The sequence below is a fragment of the Apostichopus japonicus genome, chromosome 8, assembly GCF_037975245.1.
Source record: "Apostichopus japonicus isolate 1M-3 chromosome 8, ASM3797524v1, whole genome shotgun sequence".
Taxonomy (NCBI): Eukaryota; Metazoa; Echinodermata; class Holothuroidea; order Aspidochirotida; family Stichopodidae; genus Apostichopus; species Apostichopus japonicus.
Window position 1 is genome coordinate 30,598,426 of NC_092568.1, and position 14,503 is coordinate 30,612,928.

Genomic DNA, 14,503 nt, shown 5'->3' on the forward strand with positions numbered 1-14,503 from the left:
GTAACCAGCTATTCCATGGAGGGTACTACGGAGAAAGCTTATGGAAAACGGGTAAGCGCATGTTATAGTAGCATGCATTACAGTTCACAAATATCCAGGATTTGTTCATAAAGGAGGGGTTGTGGCCCTCTGAATTAATTGATTTGCATGGCACTGTGTATTGCTATTTCAAAGGATTTAGCTGAAAGACTTGCTAAAATAATTCGGGCTCGAACCGGGGAACTTTCACGTGTTAAGCAAATGTGATAACAGTTTCACTACGGAATCACTGTTGTTGATTTAGCTAGGAATCAGGACCATATTTCATTTTTAATTCTGGGAAAACTAACCATAGCTCCTTTACTGTCAAATGAATAACTTGGAAACCTTTTTTCTTGTAGTTATGACTGAGAACACGTCTATATGTTTTAGTATATACATGTGCTTCTTCTAGGCTTCAGACCTTTAGAATATCACCAGAAGGAATTAGCTATTCACTTCCATTTTCAAAGTGTTTTATTAAAATATTGCTATCATGTAGTTGTGTGTTTTATTATGTGAAAACAACACGAAATATAACTTTGTAGCCACACAATAAACCTTCTACGCCTTAATGATCTAAATATAGCATGTATTTCATGGTGCGTTATTATTTGTCAAGATAAATATGTCTGGCAATCCCATCTATTCACATTATTCACTCGTCTTGAAAAGACTTGCTAAAAAACTTGATTCCGCCCGGGCTCGAACCGGGGACCTTTCGCGTGTAAAGCGAATGTGATAACCGCTACACTACGGAATCACTGTTGTTGATTTAGCTAGGAATCAGGACCATATTTCATTTTTAATTCTGGGAAATCTAACCATAGCTCCTTTACTGTCAAATGAATAACTTGGAAACCTTTTTTCTTGTAGTTATGACTGAGAACACGTCTATATGTTTTAGTATATACATGTGCTTCTTCTAGGCTTCAGACCTTTAGAATATCACCAGAAGGAATTAGCTATTCACTTCCATTTTCAAAGTGTTTTATTAAAATATTGCTATCATGTAGTTGTGTGTTTTATTATGTGAAAACAACACGAAATATAACTTTGTAGCCACACAATAAACCTTCTACGCCTTAATGATCTAAATATAGCATGTATTTCATGGTGCGTTATTATTTGTCAAGATAAATATGTCTGGCAATCCCATCTATTCACATTATTCACTCGTCTTGAAAAGACTTGCTAAAAAACTTGATTCCGCCCGGGCTCGAACCGGGGACCTTTCGCGTGTAAAGCGAATGTGATAACCGCTACACTACGGAATCACTGTTGTTGATGATCTTCTATACCGTCTCTGATATTAACACTAGGAAACTACACCCATTATTAAATTTTTGAATCGATGGATATTTTTGGATATTTCCAGTAATGTCAAAGGAATAACATTGAAACCCTTTTTTATCAGGTTATTATTGTGAATTTTGTTGTTTGTGTATTCTTTGAAATTAAAGGAACGGCAATCAATTGAGACTCGGAACATAATATAATGACTTATCGAAATTGAAGGAAACCCAGAGAGCATACATTAAAATATTTTGCTGGTCTCTGAGCTATCATGTATGTATTAGGATATACATGTGCTTCTATTAGACTTTAGACCTTTAGAATATTACCAGAAGGAATTAGCTATTCACTTCCATTTTCAAAGTGATTTATAAGTACTGCTATCATGTAAATGTTTCTTTATTTTGTGAAAACAACACGAACAATGTATTTGTAGCCACACAACTTACCTTCTATGCCTTAATGATTTAAATATAGCATATATTTTATTATGCATTATTATCTGTCAAGATAAATATGTCTGGCAATCCCATCTATTCACATTATTCACTCGAGTAAAAAGGAATTGGTAAAATATTTGATTCCGCCCGGGCTCGAACCGGGGACCTTTCGCGTGTTAAGCGAATGTGATAACCGCTACACTACGGAATCACTGTTGTTTATGATCTTCTATACCGTCTCTGATATTAACACTAGGAAACTACACCCAATATTAAATTTTTGAATCGATGGATACCTTTGCATATTTCAAGTAATGTCAAAGGAATAACATTGAAACCCTTTTTCATCAGGTTATTATTGTAAATTTTGTTGTTTGTGTATTCTTTGAATTAAAGGAACGGCAATCAATTGAGACTCGGAACATAATATGATGACTTATCGAAATTGAAAGAAACCCAGAGAGCAAACATTTAAATACTTTGCTGTTCTCTGAGCTATCCTGTATTAAGATATACATGTGCTTCTATTAGACTTTAGACCTTTAGAATATGACCAGAAGGAATTAGCTATTCACTTCCATTTTCACAGTGTTTTATAAGTATTGCTATCATCTAATTGTGTGTTTATTATGTGAAAACAACACGAACTATCACTTTGTAGCCACTCAATTAACCTTCTATGCATTAATGTTTTAAATATAGCATATATTTTATTATGCATTATTATTTGTCAAGATAAATATGTCTGGCAATCCCATCTATTCACATTATTCACTCGAGTAAAAAGGAATTGCTAAAATACTTGATTCCGCCCGGGCTCGAACCGGGGACCTTTCGCGTGTTAAGCGAATGTGATAACCGCTACACTACGGAATCACTGTTGTTAATATTAGTATTATGAAGATAAGTATTTGATAATGGATGAGATTTTTAACAATAGATAAGTCTGCTAATCCCATCTACTGATATTATTCACTCGTCTTAAAAAGACTTGCTAAAAAACTTGATTCCGCCCGGGCTCGAACCGGGGACCTTTCGCGTGTGGAGCGAATGTGATAACCGCTACACTACGGAATCACTGTTGTTGATGATCTTCTATACCGTTTCTGATATTAACACTAGGAAACTACACCCATTATTAAATTTTGAATCGATGGATATCTTTGCATATTTCAAGTGATGTCAAAGGAATAACACTGAAACCCTTTTTCCGGATTATTATTGTGAATTATATTGTTTGTGTATTCTTTGCAATTAAAGGAACGGCGATCAATTGAGACTCGGAACATAATATAATGACTTATCGAAATTGAAAGAAACCCAGATAGCATACATTAAAATATTTTGCTGTTCTCTGAGCTTTCCTGTATGTATTAGGATATACATGCTCTTCTATTAGGCTTCAGACCTTAAGAATATTACCAGAAGGAATTAGCTATTCACTTCCATTTTCAAAGTGATTTATAAGTACTGCTATCATGTAAATGTTTCTTTATTTTGTGAAAACAACACGAACAATGTATTTGTAGCCACACAACTTACCTTCTATGCCTTAATGATTTAAATATAGCATATATTTTATTATGCATTATTATCTGTCAAGATAAATATGTCTGGCAATCCCATCTATTCACATTATTCACTCGAGTAAAAAGGAATTGGTAAAATATTTGATTCCGCCCGGGCTCGAACCGGGGACCTTTCGCGTGTTAAGCGAATGTGATAACCGCTACACTACGGAATCACTGTTGTTTATGATCTTCTATACCGTCTCTGATATTAACACTAGGAAACTACACCCAATATTAAATTTTTGAATCGATGGATACCTTTGCATATTTCAAGTAATGTCAAAGGAATAACATTGAAACCCTTTTTCATCAGGTTATTATTGTAAATTTTGTTGTTTGTGTATTCTTTGAATTAAAGGAACGGCAATCAATTGAGACTCGGAACATAATATGATGACTTATCGAAATTGAAAGAAACCCAGAGAGCAAACATTTAAATACTTTGCTGTTCTCTGAGCTATCCTGTATTAAGATATACATGTGCTTCTATTAGACTTTAGACCTTTAGAATATGACCAGAAGGAATTAGCTATTCACTTCCATTTTCACAGTGTTTTATAAGTATTGCTATCATCTAATTGTGTGTTTATTATGTGAAAACAACACGAACTATCACTTTGTAGCCACTCAATTAACCTTCTATGCATTAATGTTTTAAATATAGCATATATTTTATTATGCATTATTATTTGTCAAGATAAATATGTCTGGCAATCCCATCTATTCACATTATTCACTCGAGTAAAAAGGAATTGCTAAAATACTTGATTCCGCCCGGGCTCGAACCGGGGACCTTTCGCGTGTTAAGCGAATGTGATAACCGCTACACTACGGAATCACTGTTGTTAATATTAGTATTATGAAGATAAGTATTTGATAATGGATGAGATTTTTAACAATAGATAAGTCTGCTAATCCCATCAACAGATATTATTCACTCGTCTTAAAAAGACTTGCTAAAAAACTTGATTCCGCCCGGGCTCGAACCGGGGACCTTTCGCGTGTGGAGCGAATGTGATAACCGCTACACTACGGAATCACTGTTGTTGATGATCTTCTATACCGTTTCTGATATTAACACTAGGAAACTACACCCATTATTAAATTTTGAATCGATGGATATCTTTGCATATTTCAAGTGATGTCAAAGGAATAACACTGAAACCCTTTTTCCGGATTATTATTGTGAATTATATTGTTTGTGTATTCTTTGCAATTAAAGGAACGGCGATCAATTGAGACTCGGAACATAATATAATGACTTATCGAAATTGAAAGAAACCCAGATAGCATACATTAAAATATTTTGCTGTTCTCTGAGCTTTCCTGTATGTATTAGGATATACATGCTCTTCTATTAGGCTTCAGACCTTAAGAATATTACCAGAAGGAATTAGCTATTCACTTCCATTTTCAAAGTGATTTATAAGTACTGCTATCATGTAAATGTTTCTTTATTTTGTGAAAACAACACGAACAATGTATTTGTAGCCACACAACTTACCTTCTATGCCTTAATGATTTAAATATAGCATATATTTTATTATGCATTATTATCTGTCAAGATAAATATGTCTGGCAATCCCATCTATTCACATTATTCACTCGAGTAAAAAGGAATTGGTAAAATATTTGATTCCGCCCGGGCTCGAACCGGGGACCTTTCGCGTGTAAAGCGAATGTGATAACCGCTACACTACGGAATCACTGTTGTTAATATTAGTATTATGAAGATAAGTATTTGATAATGGATGAGATTTTTAACAATAGATAAGTCTGCTAATCCCATCAACAGATATTATTCACTCGTCTTAAAAAGACTTGCTAAAAAACTTGATTCCGCCCGGGCTCGAACCGGGGACCTTTCGCGTGTGAAGCGAATGTGATAACCGCTACACTACGGAATCACTGTTGTTGATGATCTTCTATACCGTCTCTGATATTAACACTAGGAAACTACACCCATTATTAAATTTTGAATCGATGGATATCTTTGCATATTTCAAGTGATGTCAAAGGAATAACACTGAAACCCTTTTTCCGGATTATTATTGTGAATTATATTGTTTGTGTATTCTTTGCAATTAAAGGAACGGCGATCAATTGAGACTCGGAACATAATATAATGACTTATCGAAATTGAAAGAAACCCAGATAGCATACATTAAAATATTTTGCTGTTCTCTGAGCTTTCCTGTATGTATTAGGATATACATGCTCTTCTATTAGGCTTCAGACCTTAAGAATATTACCAGAAGGAATTAGCTATTCACTTCCATTTTCAAAGTGTTTTATAAGTATTGCTATCATGTAAATGTTTCTTTATTTTGTGAAAACAACACGAACAATGTATTTGTAGCCACACAACTTACCTTCTATGCCTTAATGATTTAAATATAGCATATATTTTATTATGCATTATTATTTGTCAAGATAAATATGTCTGGCAATCCCATCTATTCACATTATTCACTCGAGTAAAAAGGAATTGGTAAAATATTTGATTCCGCCCGGGCTCGAACCGGGGACCTTTCGCGTGTTAAGCGAATGTGATAACCGCTACACTACGGAATCACTGTTGTTAATATTAGTATTATGAAGATAAGTATTTGATAATGGATGAAATTTTTAACAAGAGATAAGTCTGCTAATCCCATCTACTGATATTATTCACTCGTCTTAAAAAGACTTGCTAAAAAACTTGATTCCGCCCGGGCTCGAACCGGGGACCTTTCGCGTGTGAAGCGAATGTGATAACCGCTACACTACGGAATCACTGTTGTTGATGATCTTCTATACCGTTTCTGATATTAACACTAGGAAACTACACCCATTATTAAATTTTGAATCGATGGATATCTTTGCATATTTCAAGTGATGTCAAAGGAATAACACTGAAACCCTTTTTCCGGATTATTATTGTGAATTATATTGTTTGTGTATTCTTTGCAATTAAAGGAACGGCGATCAATTGAGACTCGGAACATAATATAATGACTTATCGAAATTGAAAGAAACCCAGATAGCATACATTAAAATATTTTGCTGTTCTCTGAGCTTTCCTGTATGTATTAGGATATACATGCTCTTCTATTAGGCTTCAGACCTTAAGAATATTACCAGAAGGAATTAGCTATTCACTTCCATTTTCAAAGTGATTTATAAGTACTGCTATCATGTAAATGTTTCTTTATTTTGTGAAAACAACACGAACAATGTATTTGTAGCCACACAACTTACCTTCTATGCCTTAATGATTTAAATATAGCATATATTTTATGATGCATTATTATCTGTCAAGATAAATATGTCTGGCAATCCCATCTATTCACATTATTCACTCGAGTAAAAAGGAATTGGTAAAATATTTGATTCCGCCCGGGCTCGAACCGGGGACCTTTCGCGTGTAAAGCGAATGTGATAACCGCTACACTACGGAATCACTGTTGTTAATATTAGTATTATGAAGATAAGTATTTGATAATGGATGAGATTTTTAACAATAGATAAGTCTGCTAATCCCATCAACAGATATTATTCACTCGTCTTAAAAAGACTTGCTAAAAAACTTGATTCCGCCCGGGCTCGAACCGGGGACCTTTCGCGTGTGAAGCGAATGTGATAACCGCTACACTACGGAATCACTGTTGTTGATGATCTTCTATACCGTCTCTGATATTAACACTAGGAAACTACACCCATTATTAAATTTTGAATCGATGGATATCTTTGCATATTTCAAGTGATGTCAAAGGAATAACACTGAAACCCTTTTTCCGGATTATTATTGTGAATTATATTGTTTGTGTATTCTTTGCAATTAAAGGAACGGCGATCAATTGAGACTCGGAACATAATATAATGACTTATCGAAATTGAAAGAAACCCAGATAGCATACATTAAAATATTTTGCTGTTCTCTGAGCTTTCCTGTATGTATTAGGATATACATGCTCTTCTATTAGGCTTCAGACCTTAAGAATATTACCAGAAGGAATTAGCTATTCACTTCCATTTTCAAAGTGTTTTATAAGTATTGCTATCATGTAAATGTTTCTTTATTTTGTGAAAACAACACGAACAATGTATTTGTAGCCACACAACTTACCTTCTATGCCTTAATGATTTAAATATAGCATATATTTTATTATGCATTATTATTTGTCAAGATAAATATGTCTGGCAATCCCATCTATTCACATTATTCACTCGAGTAAAAAGGAATTGGTAAAATATTTGATTCCGCCCGGGCTCGAACCGGGGACCTTTCGCGTGTTAAGCGAATGTGATAACCGCTACACTACGGAATCACTGTTGTTAATATTAGTATTATGAAGATAAGTATTTGATAATGGATGAAATTTTTAACAAGAGATAAGTCTGCTAATCCCATCTACTGATATTATTCACTCGTCTTAAAAAGACTTGCTAAAAAACTTGATTCCGCCCGGGCTCGAACCGGGGACCTTTCGCGTGTGAAGCGAATGTGATAACCGCTACACTACGGAATCACTGTTGTTGATGATCTTCTATACCGTCTCTGATATTAACACTAGGAAACTACACCCATTATTAAATTTTGAATCGATGGATATCTTTGCATATTTCAAGTGATGTCAAAGGAATAACACTGAAACCCTTTTTCCGGATTATTATTGTGAATTATATTGTTTGTGTATTCTTTGCAATTAAAGGAACGGCGATCAATTGAGACTCGGAACATAATATAATGACTTATCGAAATTGAAAGAAACCCAGATAGCATACATTAAAATATTTTGCTGTTCTCTGAGCTTTCCTGTATGTATTAGGATATACATGCTCTTCTATTAGGCTTCAGACCTTAAGAATATTACCAGAAGGAATTAGCTATTCACTTCCATTTTCAAAGTGTTTTATAAGTATTGCTATCATGTAAATGTTTCTTTATTTTGTGAAAACAACACGAACAATGTATTTGTAGCCACACAACTTACCTTCTATGCCTTAATGATTTAAATATAGCATATATTTTATTATGCATTATTATTTGTCAAGATAAATATGTCTGGCAATCCCATCTATTCACATTATTCACTCGAGTAAAAAGGAATTGGTAAAATATTTGATTCCGCCCGGGCTCGAACCGGGGACCTTTCGCGTGTTAAGCGAATGTGATAACCGCTACACTACGGAATCACTGTTGTTAATATTAGTATTATGAAGATAAGTATTTGATAATGGATGAAATTTTTAACAAGAGATAAGTCTGCTAATCCCATCTACTGATATTATTCACTCGTCTTAAAAAGACTTGCTAAAAAACTTGATTCCGCCCGGGCTCGAACCGGGGACCTTTCGCGTGTGAAGCGAATGTGATAACCGCTACACTACGGAATCACTGTTGTTGATGATCTTCTATACCGTCTCTGATATTAACACTAGGAAACAACACCCATTATTAAATTTTGAATCGATGGATATCTTTGCATATTTCAAGTGATGTCAAAGGAATAACACTGAAACCCTTTTTCCGGATTATTATTGTGAATTATATTGTTTGTGTATTCTTTGCAATTAAAGGAACGGCGATCAATTGAGACTCGGAACATAATATAATGACTTATCGAAATTGAAAGAAACCCAGATAGCATACATTAAAATATTTTGCTGTTCTCTGAGCTTTCCTGTATGTATTAGGATATACATGCTCTTCTATTAGGCTTCAGACCTTAAGAATATTACCAGAAGGAATTAGCTATTCACTTCCATTTTCAAAGTGATTTATAAGTACTGCTATCATGTAAATGTTTCTTTATTTTGTGAAAACAACACGAACAATGTATTTGTAGCCACACAACTTACCTTCTATGCCTTAATGATTTAAATATAGCATATATTTTATGATGCATTATTATCTGTCAAGATAAATATGTCTGGCAATCCCATCTATTCACATTATTCACTCGAGTAAAAAGGAATTGGTAAAATATTTGATTCCGCCCGGGCTCGAACCGGGGACCTTTCGCGTGTAAAGCGAATGTGATAACCGCTACACTACGGAATCACTGTTGTTAATATTAGTATTATGAAGATAAGTATTTGATAATGGATGAGATTTTTAACAATAGATAAGTCTGCTAATCCCATCAACAGATATTATTCACTCGTCTTAAAAAGACTTGCTAAAAAACTTGATTCCGCCCGGGCTCGAACCGGGGACCTTTCGCGTGTGAAGCGAATGTGATAACCGCTACACTACGGAATCACTGTTGTTGATGATCTTCTATACCGTCTCTGATATTAACACTAGGAAACTACACCCATTATTAAATTTTGAATCGATGGATATCTTTGCATATTTCAAGTGATGTCAAAGGAATAACACTGAAACCCTTTTTCCGGATTATTATTGTGAATTATATTGTTTGTGTATTCTTTGCAATTAAAGGAACGGCGATCAATTGAGACTCGGAACATAATATAATGACTTATCGAAATTGAAAGAAACCCAGATAGCATACATTAAAATATTTTGCTGTTCTCTGAGCTTTCCTGTATGTATTAGGATATACATGCTCTTCTATTAGGCTTCAGACCTTAAGAATATTACCAGAAGGAATTAGCTATTCACTTCCATTTTCAAAGTGTTTTATAAGTATTGCTATCATGTAAATGTTTCTTTATTTTGTGAAAACAACACGAACAATGTATTTGTAGCCACACAACTTACCTTCTATGCCTTAATGATTTAAATATAGCATATATTTTATTATGCATTATTATTTGTCAAGATAAATATGTCTGGCAATCCCATCTATTCACATTATTCACTCGAGTAAAAAGGAATTGGTAAAATATTTGATTCCGCCCGGGCTCGAACCGGGGACCTTTCGCGTGTTAAGCGAATGTGATAACCGCTACACTACGGAATCACTGTTGTTAATATTAGTATTATGAAGATAAGTATTTGATAATGGATGAAATTTTTAACAAGAGATAAGTCTGCTAATCCCATCTACTGATATTATTCACTCGTCTTAAAAAGACTTGCTAAAAAACTTGATTCCGCCCGGGCTCGAACCGGGGACCTTTCGCGTGTGAAGCGAATGTGATAACCGCTACACTACGGAATCACTGTTGTTGATGATCTTCTATACCGTCTCTGATATTAACACTAGGAAACTACACCCATTATTAAATTTTGAATCGATGGATATCTTTGCATATTTCAAGTGATGTCAAAGGAATAACACTGAAACCCTTTTTCCGGATTATTATTGTGAATTATATTGTTTGTGTATTCTTTGCAATTAAAGGAACGGCGATCAATTGAGACTCGGAACATAATATAATGACTTATCGAAATTGAAAGAAACCCAGATAGCATACATTAAAATATTTTGCTGTTCTCTGAGCTTTCCTGTATGTATTAGGATATACATGCTCTTCTATTAGGCTTCAGACCTTAAGAATATTACCAGAAGGAATTAGCTATTCACTTCCATTTTCAAAGTGTTTTATAAGTATTGCTATCATGTAAATGTTTCTTTATTTTGTGAAAACAACACGAACAATGTATTTGTAGCCACACAACTTACCTTCTATGCCTTAATGATTTAAATATAGCATATATTTTATTATGCATTATTATTTGTCAAGATAAATATGTCTGGCAATCCCATCTATTCACATTATTCACTCGAGTAAAAAGGAATTGGTAAAATATTTGATTCCGCCCGGGCTCGAACCGGGGACCTTTCGCGTGTTAAGCGAATGTGATAACCGCTACACTACGGAATCACTGTTGTTAATATTAGTATTATGAAGATAAGTATTTGATAATGGATGAAATTTTTAACAAGAGATAAGTCTGCTAATCCCATCTACTGATATTATTCACTCGTCTTAAAAAGACTTGCTAAAAAACTTGATTCCGCCCGGGCTCGAACCGGGGACCTTTCGCGTGTGAAGCGAATGTGATAACCGCTACACTACGGAATCACTGTTGTTGATGATCTTCTATACCGTCTCTGATATTAACACTAGGAAACTACACCCATTATTAAATTTTGAATCGATGGATATCTTTGCATATTTCAAGTGATGTCAAAGGAATAACACTGAAACCCTTTTTCCGGATTATTATTGTGAATTATATTGTTTGTGTATTCTTTGCAATTAAAGGAACGGCGATCAATTGAGACTCGGAACATAATATAATGACTTATCGAAATTGAAAGAAACCCAGATAGCATACATTAAAATATTTTGCTGTTCTCTGAGCTTTCCTGTATGTATTAGGATATACATGCTCTTCTATTAGGCTTCAGACCTTAAGAATATTACCAGAAGGAATTAGCTATTCACTTCCATTTTCAAAGTGTTTTATAAGTATTGCTATCATGTAAATGTTTCTTTATTTTGTGAAAACAACACGAACAATGTATTTGTAGCCACACAACTTACCTTCTATGCCTTAATGATTTAAATATAGCATATATTTTATTATGCATTATTATTTGTCAAGATAAATATGTCTGGCAATCCCATCTATTCACATTATTCACTCGAGTAAAAAGGAATTGGTAAAATATTTGATTCCGCCCGGGCTCGAACCGGGGACCTTTCGCGTGTTAAGCGAATGTGATAACCGCTACACTACGGAATCACTGTTGTTGATGATCATCTATACCGTCTCTGATATTAACACTAGGAAAGTACACCCAATATTAAATTTTTGAATGGATGGATACCTTTGCATATTTTAAGTAATGTCAAAGGAATAACATTGAACCCTTTTTCATCAGGTTATTATTGTGAATTTTGTTGTTTGTGTATTCTTTGAATTAAAGGAACGGCAATCAATTGAGACTCGGAACATAATATGATGACTTATCGAAATTGAAAGAAACCCAGAGAGCATACATTAAAATATTTTGCTGTTCTCTGAGCTTTCCTGTATGTATTAGGATATACATGCTCTTCTATTAGGCTTCAGACCTTTAGAATATTACCAGAAGGAATTAGCTATTCACTTCCATTTTCAAAGTGTTTTATAAGTATTGCTATCATGTAAATGTTTCTTTATTTTGTGAAAACAACACGAACAATGTATTTGTAGCCACACAACTTACCTTCTATGCCTTAATGATTTAAATATAGCATATATTTTATTATGCATTATTATTTGTCAAGATAAATATGTCTGGCAATCCCATCTGGTAATTTGTGAAATGGAATTGGTAAAATATTTGATTCCGCCCGGGCTCGAACCGGGGACCTCTCGCGTGTTAAGCGAATGTGATAACCGCTACACTACGGAATCACTGTTGTTAATATTAGTATTATGAAGATAAGTATTTGATAATGGATGAGATTTTTAACAAGAGATATTATTCACTCGTCTTAAAAAGACTTGCTAAAAAACTTGATTCCGCCCGGGCTCGAACCGGGGACCTTTCGCGTGTGAAGCGAATGTGATAACCGCTACACTACGGAATCACTGTTGAACTTCTATACCGTCTCTGATATTAACACTAGGAAACTACACCCATTATTAAATTTTGAATCGATGGATATCTTTGCATATTTCAAGTGATGTCAAAGGAATAACACTGAAACCCTTTTTCATCAGGTTATTATTGTGAATTTTGTTGTTTGTGTATTCTTTGAATTAAAGGAACGGCAATCAATTGAGACTCGGAACATAATATGATGACTTATCGAAATTGAAAGAAACCCAGAGAGCAAACATTTAAATACTTTGCTGTTCTCTGAGCTATCCTGTATTAAGATATACATGTGCTTCTATTAGACTTTAGACCTTTAGAATATGACCAGAAGGAATTAGCTATTCACTTCCATTTTCACAATGTTTTATAAGTATTGCTATCATTTAATTGTGTGTTTATTATGTGAAAACAACACGAACTATCACTTTGTAGCCACTCAATTAACCTTCTATGCATTAATGTTTTAAATATAGCATATATTTTATTATGCATTATTATTTGTCAAGATAAATATGTCTGGCAATCCCATCTATTCACATTATTCACTCGAGTAAAAAGGAATTGGTAAAATACTTGATTCCGCCCGGGCTCTAACCGGGGACCTTTCGCGTGTTAAGCGAATGTGATAACCGCTACACTACGGAATCACTGTTGTTAATATTAGTATTATGAAGATAATTATTTGATAATGGATGAGATTTTTAACAAGAGATAAGTCTGCTAATCCCATCTACTGATATTATTCACTCGTCTTAAAAAGACTTGCTAAAAAACTTGATTCCGCCCGGGCTCGAACCGGTGACCTTTCGCGTGTGAAGCGAATGTGATAACCGCTACACTACGGAATCACTGTTGTTGATGATCATCTATACCGTCTCTGATATTAACACTAGGAAAGTACACCCAATATTAAATTTTGAATCGATGGATACCTTTGCATATTTTAAGTAATGTCAAAGGAATAACATTGAAACCCTTTTTCATCAGGTTATTATTGTGAATTTTGTTGTTTGTGTATTCTTTGAATTAAAGGAACGGCAATCAATTGAGACTCGGAACATAATATGATGACTTATCGAAATTGAAAGAAACCCAGAGAGCAAACATTTAAATATTTTGCTGTTCTCTGAGCTATCCTGTATTAAGATATACATGTGCTTCTATTAGGCTTTAGACCTTTAGAATATGACCAGAAGGAATTAGCTATTCACTTCCATTTTCACAGTGTTTCATAAGTATTGCTATCATCTAATTGTGTGTTTATTATGTGAAAACAGCACGAACTATCACTTTGTAGCCACTCAATTAACCTTCTATGCATTAATGTTTTAAATATAGCATATATTTTATTATGCATTATTATTTGTCAAGATAAATATGTCTGCTAATCCCATCTACTGATATTATTCACTCGAGTAAAAAGACTTGCTAAAAAACTTGATTCCGCCCGGGCTCGAACCGGGGACCTTTCGCGTGTGAAGCGAATGTGATAACCGCTACACTACGGAATCACTGTTGTTGATGATCTTCTATACCGTCTCTGATATTAACACTAGGAAACTATACCCATTATTAAATTTTGAATCGATGGATATCTTTGCATATTTCAAGTGATGTCAAAGGAATTACACTGAAACCCTTTTTCCGGATTATTATTGTGAATTATATTGTTTGTGTATTCTTT

At 34.2% G+C, this 14,503-nt stretch overlaps 30 non-coding genes across 30 annotated transcripts; all 30 read right to left on the reverse strand.

Annotated features, from left to right (window-relative positions):
* Nucleotides 1-708: 708 nt before the first annotated feature.
* On the reverse strand, nt 709-781 carry Trnav-uac (transfer RNA valine (anticodon UAC)). The gene has a single exon. It is a non-coding gene; the product is annotated as a tRNA-Val (tRNA).
* Nucleotides 782-1,222: 441 nt separating this feature from the next.
* On the reverse strand, nt 1,223-1,295 carry Trnav-uac (transfer RNA valine (anticodon UAC)). The gene has a single exon. It is a non-coding gene; the product is annotated as a tRNA-Val (tRNA).
* Nucleotides 1,296-1,892: 597 nt separating this feature from the next.
* Nucleotides 1,893-1,965, reverse strand: Trnav-aac (transfer RNA valine (anticodon AAC)). Its single transcript has one exon. It is a non-coding gene; the product is annotated as a tRNA-Val (tRNA).
* A 592-nt stretch (nt 1,966-2,557) lies between these two features.
* Trnav-aac (transfer RNA valine (anticodon AAC)) lies at nt 2,558-2,630 on the reverse strand. Its single transcript has one exon. It is a non-coding gene; the product is annotated as a tRNA-Val (tRNA).
* A 128-nt stretch (nt 2,631-2,758) lies between these two features.
* Trnav-cac (transfer RNA valine (anticodon CAC)) lies at nt 2,759-2,831 on the reverse strand. Its single transcript has one exon. It is a non-coding gene; the product is annotated as a tRNA-Val (tRNA).
* Nucleotides 2,832-3,425: 594 nt separating this feature from the next.
* Trnav-aac (transfer RNA valine (anticodon AAC)) lies at nt 3,426-3,498 on the reverse strand. The gene has a single exon. It is a non-coding gene; the product is annotated as a tRNA-Val (tRNA).
* Nucleotides 3,499-4,090: 592 nt separating this feature from the next.
* On the reverse strand, nt 4,091-4,163 carry Trnav-aac (transfer RNA valine (anticodon AAC)). Its single transcript has one exon. It is a non-coding gene; the product is annotated as a tRNA-Val (tRNA).
* A 128-nt stretch (nt 4,164-4,291) lies between these two features.
* Nucleotides 4,292-4,364, reverse strand: Trnav-cac (transfer RNA valine (anticodon CAC)). The gene has a single exon. It is a non-coding gene; the product is annotated as a tRNA-Val (tRNA).
* A 594-nt stretch (nt 4,365-4,958) lies between these two features.
* Nucleotides 4,959-5,031, reverse strand: Trnav-uac (transfer RNA valine (anticodon UAC)). The gene has a single exon. It is a non-coding gene; the product is annotated as a tRNA-Val (tRNA).
* A 128-nt stretch (nt 5,032-5,159) lies between these two features.
* Nucleotides 5,160-5,232, reverse strand: Trnav-cac (transfer RNA valine (anticodon CAC)). Its single transcript has one exon. It is a non-coding gene; the product is annotated as a tRNA-Val (tRNA).
* Nucleotides 5,233-5,826: 594 nt separating this feature from the next.
* Trnav-aac (transfer RNA valine (anticodon AAC)) lies at nt 5,827-5,899 on the reverse strand. The gene has a single exon. It is a non-coding gene; the product is annotated as a tRNA-Val (tRNA).
* Nucleotides 5,900-6,027: 128 nt separating this feature from the next.
* Nucleotides 6,028-6,100, reverse strand: Trnav-cac (transfer RNA valine (anticodon CAC)). The gene has a single exon. It is a non-coding gene; the product is annotated as a tRNA-Val (tRNA).
* Nucleotides 6,101-6,694: 594 nt separating this feature from the next.
* Trnav-uac (transfer RNA valine (anticodon UAC)) lies at nt 6,695-6,767 on the reverse strand. The gene has a single exon. It is a non-coding gene; the product is annotated as a tRNA-Val (tRNA).
* Nucleotides 6,768-6,895: 128 nt separating this feature from the next.
* Trnav-cac (transfer RNA valine (anticodon CAC)) lies at nt 6,896-6,968 on the reverse strand. The gene has a single exon. It is a non-coding gene; the product is annotated as a tRNA-Val (tRNA).
* Nucleotides 6,969-7,562: 594 nt separating this feature from the next.
* Nucleotides 7,563-7,635, reverse strand: Trnav-aac (transfer RNA valine (anticodon AAC)). Its single transcript has one exon. It is a non-coding gene; the product is annotated as a tRNA-Val (tRNA).
* Nucleotides 7,636-7,763: 128 nt separating this feature from the next.
* On the reverse strand, nt 7,764-7,836 carry Trnav-cac (transfer RNA valine (anticodon CAC)). Its single transcript has one exon. It is a non-coding gene; the product is annotated as a tRNA-Val (tRNA).
* Nucleotides 7,837-8,430: 594 nt separating this feature from the next.
* Trnav-aac (transfer RNA valine (anticodon AAC)) lies at nt 8,431-8,503 on the reverse strand. The gene has a single exon. It is a non-coding gene; the product is annotated as a tRNA-Val (tRNA).
* Nucleotides 8,504-8,631: 128 nt separating this feature from the next.
* On the reverse strand, nt 8,632-8,704 carry Trnav-cac (transfer RNA valine (anticodon CAC)). Its single transcript has one exon. It is a non-coding gene; the product is annotated as a tRNA-Val (tRNA).
* Nucleotides 8,705-9,298: 594 nt separating this feature from the next.
* On the reverse strand, nt 9,299-9,371 carry Trnav-uac (transfer RNA valine (anticodon UAC)). The gene has a single exon. It is a non-coding gene; the product is annotated as a tRNA-Val (tRNA).
* A 128-nt stretch (nt 9,372-9,499) lies between these two features.
* Trnav-cac (transfer RNA valine (anticodon CAC)) lies at nt 9,500-9,572 on the reverse strand. Its single transcript has one exon. It is a non-coding gene; the product is annotated as a tRNA-Val (tRNA).
* A 594-nt stretch (nt 9,573-10,166) lies between these two features.
* Nucleotides 10,167-10,239, reverse strand: Trnav-aac (transfer RNA valine (anticodon AAC)). The gene has a single exon. It is a non-coding gene; the product is annotated as a tRNA-Val (tRNA).
* A 128-nt stretch (nt 10,240-10,367) lies between these two features.
* On the reverse strand, nt 10,368-10,440 carry Trnav-cac (transfer RNA valine (anticodon CAC)). The gene has a single exon. It is a non-coding gene; the product is annotated as a tRNA-Val (tRNA).
* A 594-nt stretch (nt 10,441-11,034) lies between these two features.
* Nucleotides 11,035-11,107, reverse strand: Trnav-aac (transfer RNA valine (anticodon AAC)). The gene has a single exon. It is a non-coding gene; the product is annotated as a tRNA-Val (tRNA).
* A 128-nt stretch (nt 11,108-11,235) lies between these two features.
* Nucleotides 11,236-11,308, reverse strand: Trnav-cac (transfer RNA valine (anticodon CAC)). Its single transcript has one exon. It is a non-coding gene; the product is annotated as a tRNA-Val (tRNA).
* A 594-nt stretch (nt 11,309-11,902) lies between these two features.
* Nucleotides 11,903-11,975, reverse strand: Trnav-aac (transfer RNA valine (anticodon AAC)). Its single transcript has one exon. It is a non-coding gene; the product is annotated as a tRNA-Val (tRNA).
* Nucleotides 11,976-12,559: 584 nt separating this feature from the next.
* Nucleotides 12,560-12,632, reverse strand: Trnav-aac (transfer RNA valine (anticodon AAC)). The gene has a single exon. It is a non-coding gene; the product is annotated as a tRNA-Val (tRNA).
* A 103-nt stretch (nt 12,633-12,735) lies between these two features.
* Trnav-cac (transfer RNA valine (anticodon CAC)) lies at nt 12,736-12,808 on the reverse strand. Its single transcript has one exon. It is a non-coding gene; the product is annotated as a tRNA-Val (tRNA).
* Nucleotides 12,809-13,393: 585 nt separating this feature from the next.
* On the reverse strand, nt 13,394-13,466 carry Trnav-aac (transfer RNA valine (anticodon AAC)). Its single transcript has one exon. It is a non-coding gene; the product is annotated as a tRNA-Val (tRNA).
* Nucleotides 13,467-13,594: 128 nt separating this feature from the next.
* On the reverse strand, nt 13,595-13,667 carry Trnav-cac (transfer RNA valine (anticodon CAC)). The gene has a single exon. It is a non-coding gene; the product is annotated as a tRNA-Val (tRNA).
* A 590-nt stretch (nt 13,668-14,257) lies between these two features.
* Nucleotides 14,258-14,330, reverse strand: Trnav-cac (transfer RNA valine (anticodon CAC)). Its single transcript has one exon. It is a non-coding gene; the product is annotated as a tRNA-Val (tRNA).
* Between the last annotated feature and the right edge of the window lie 173 nt (nt 14,331-14,503).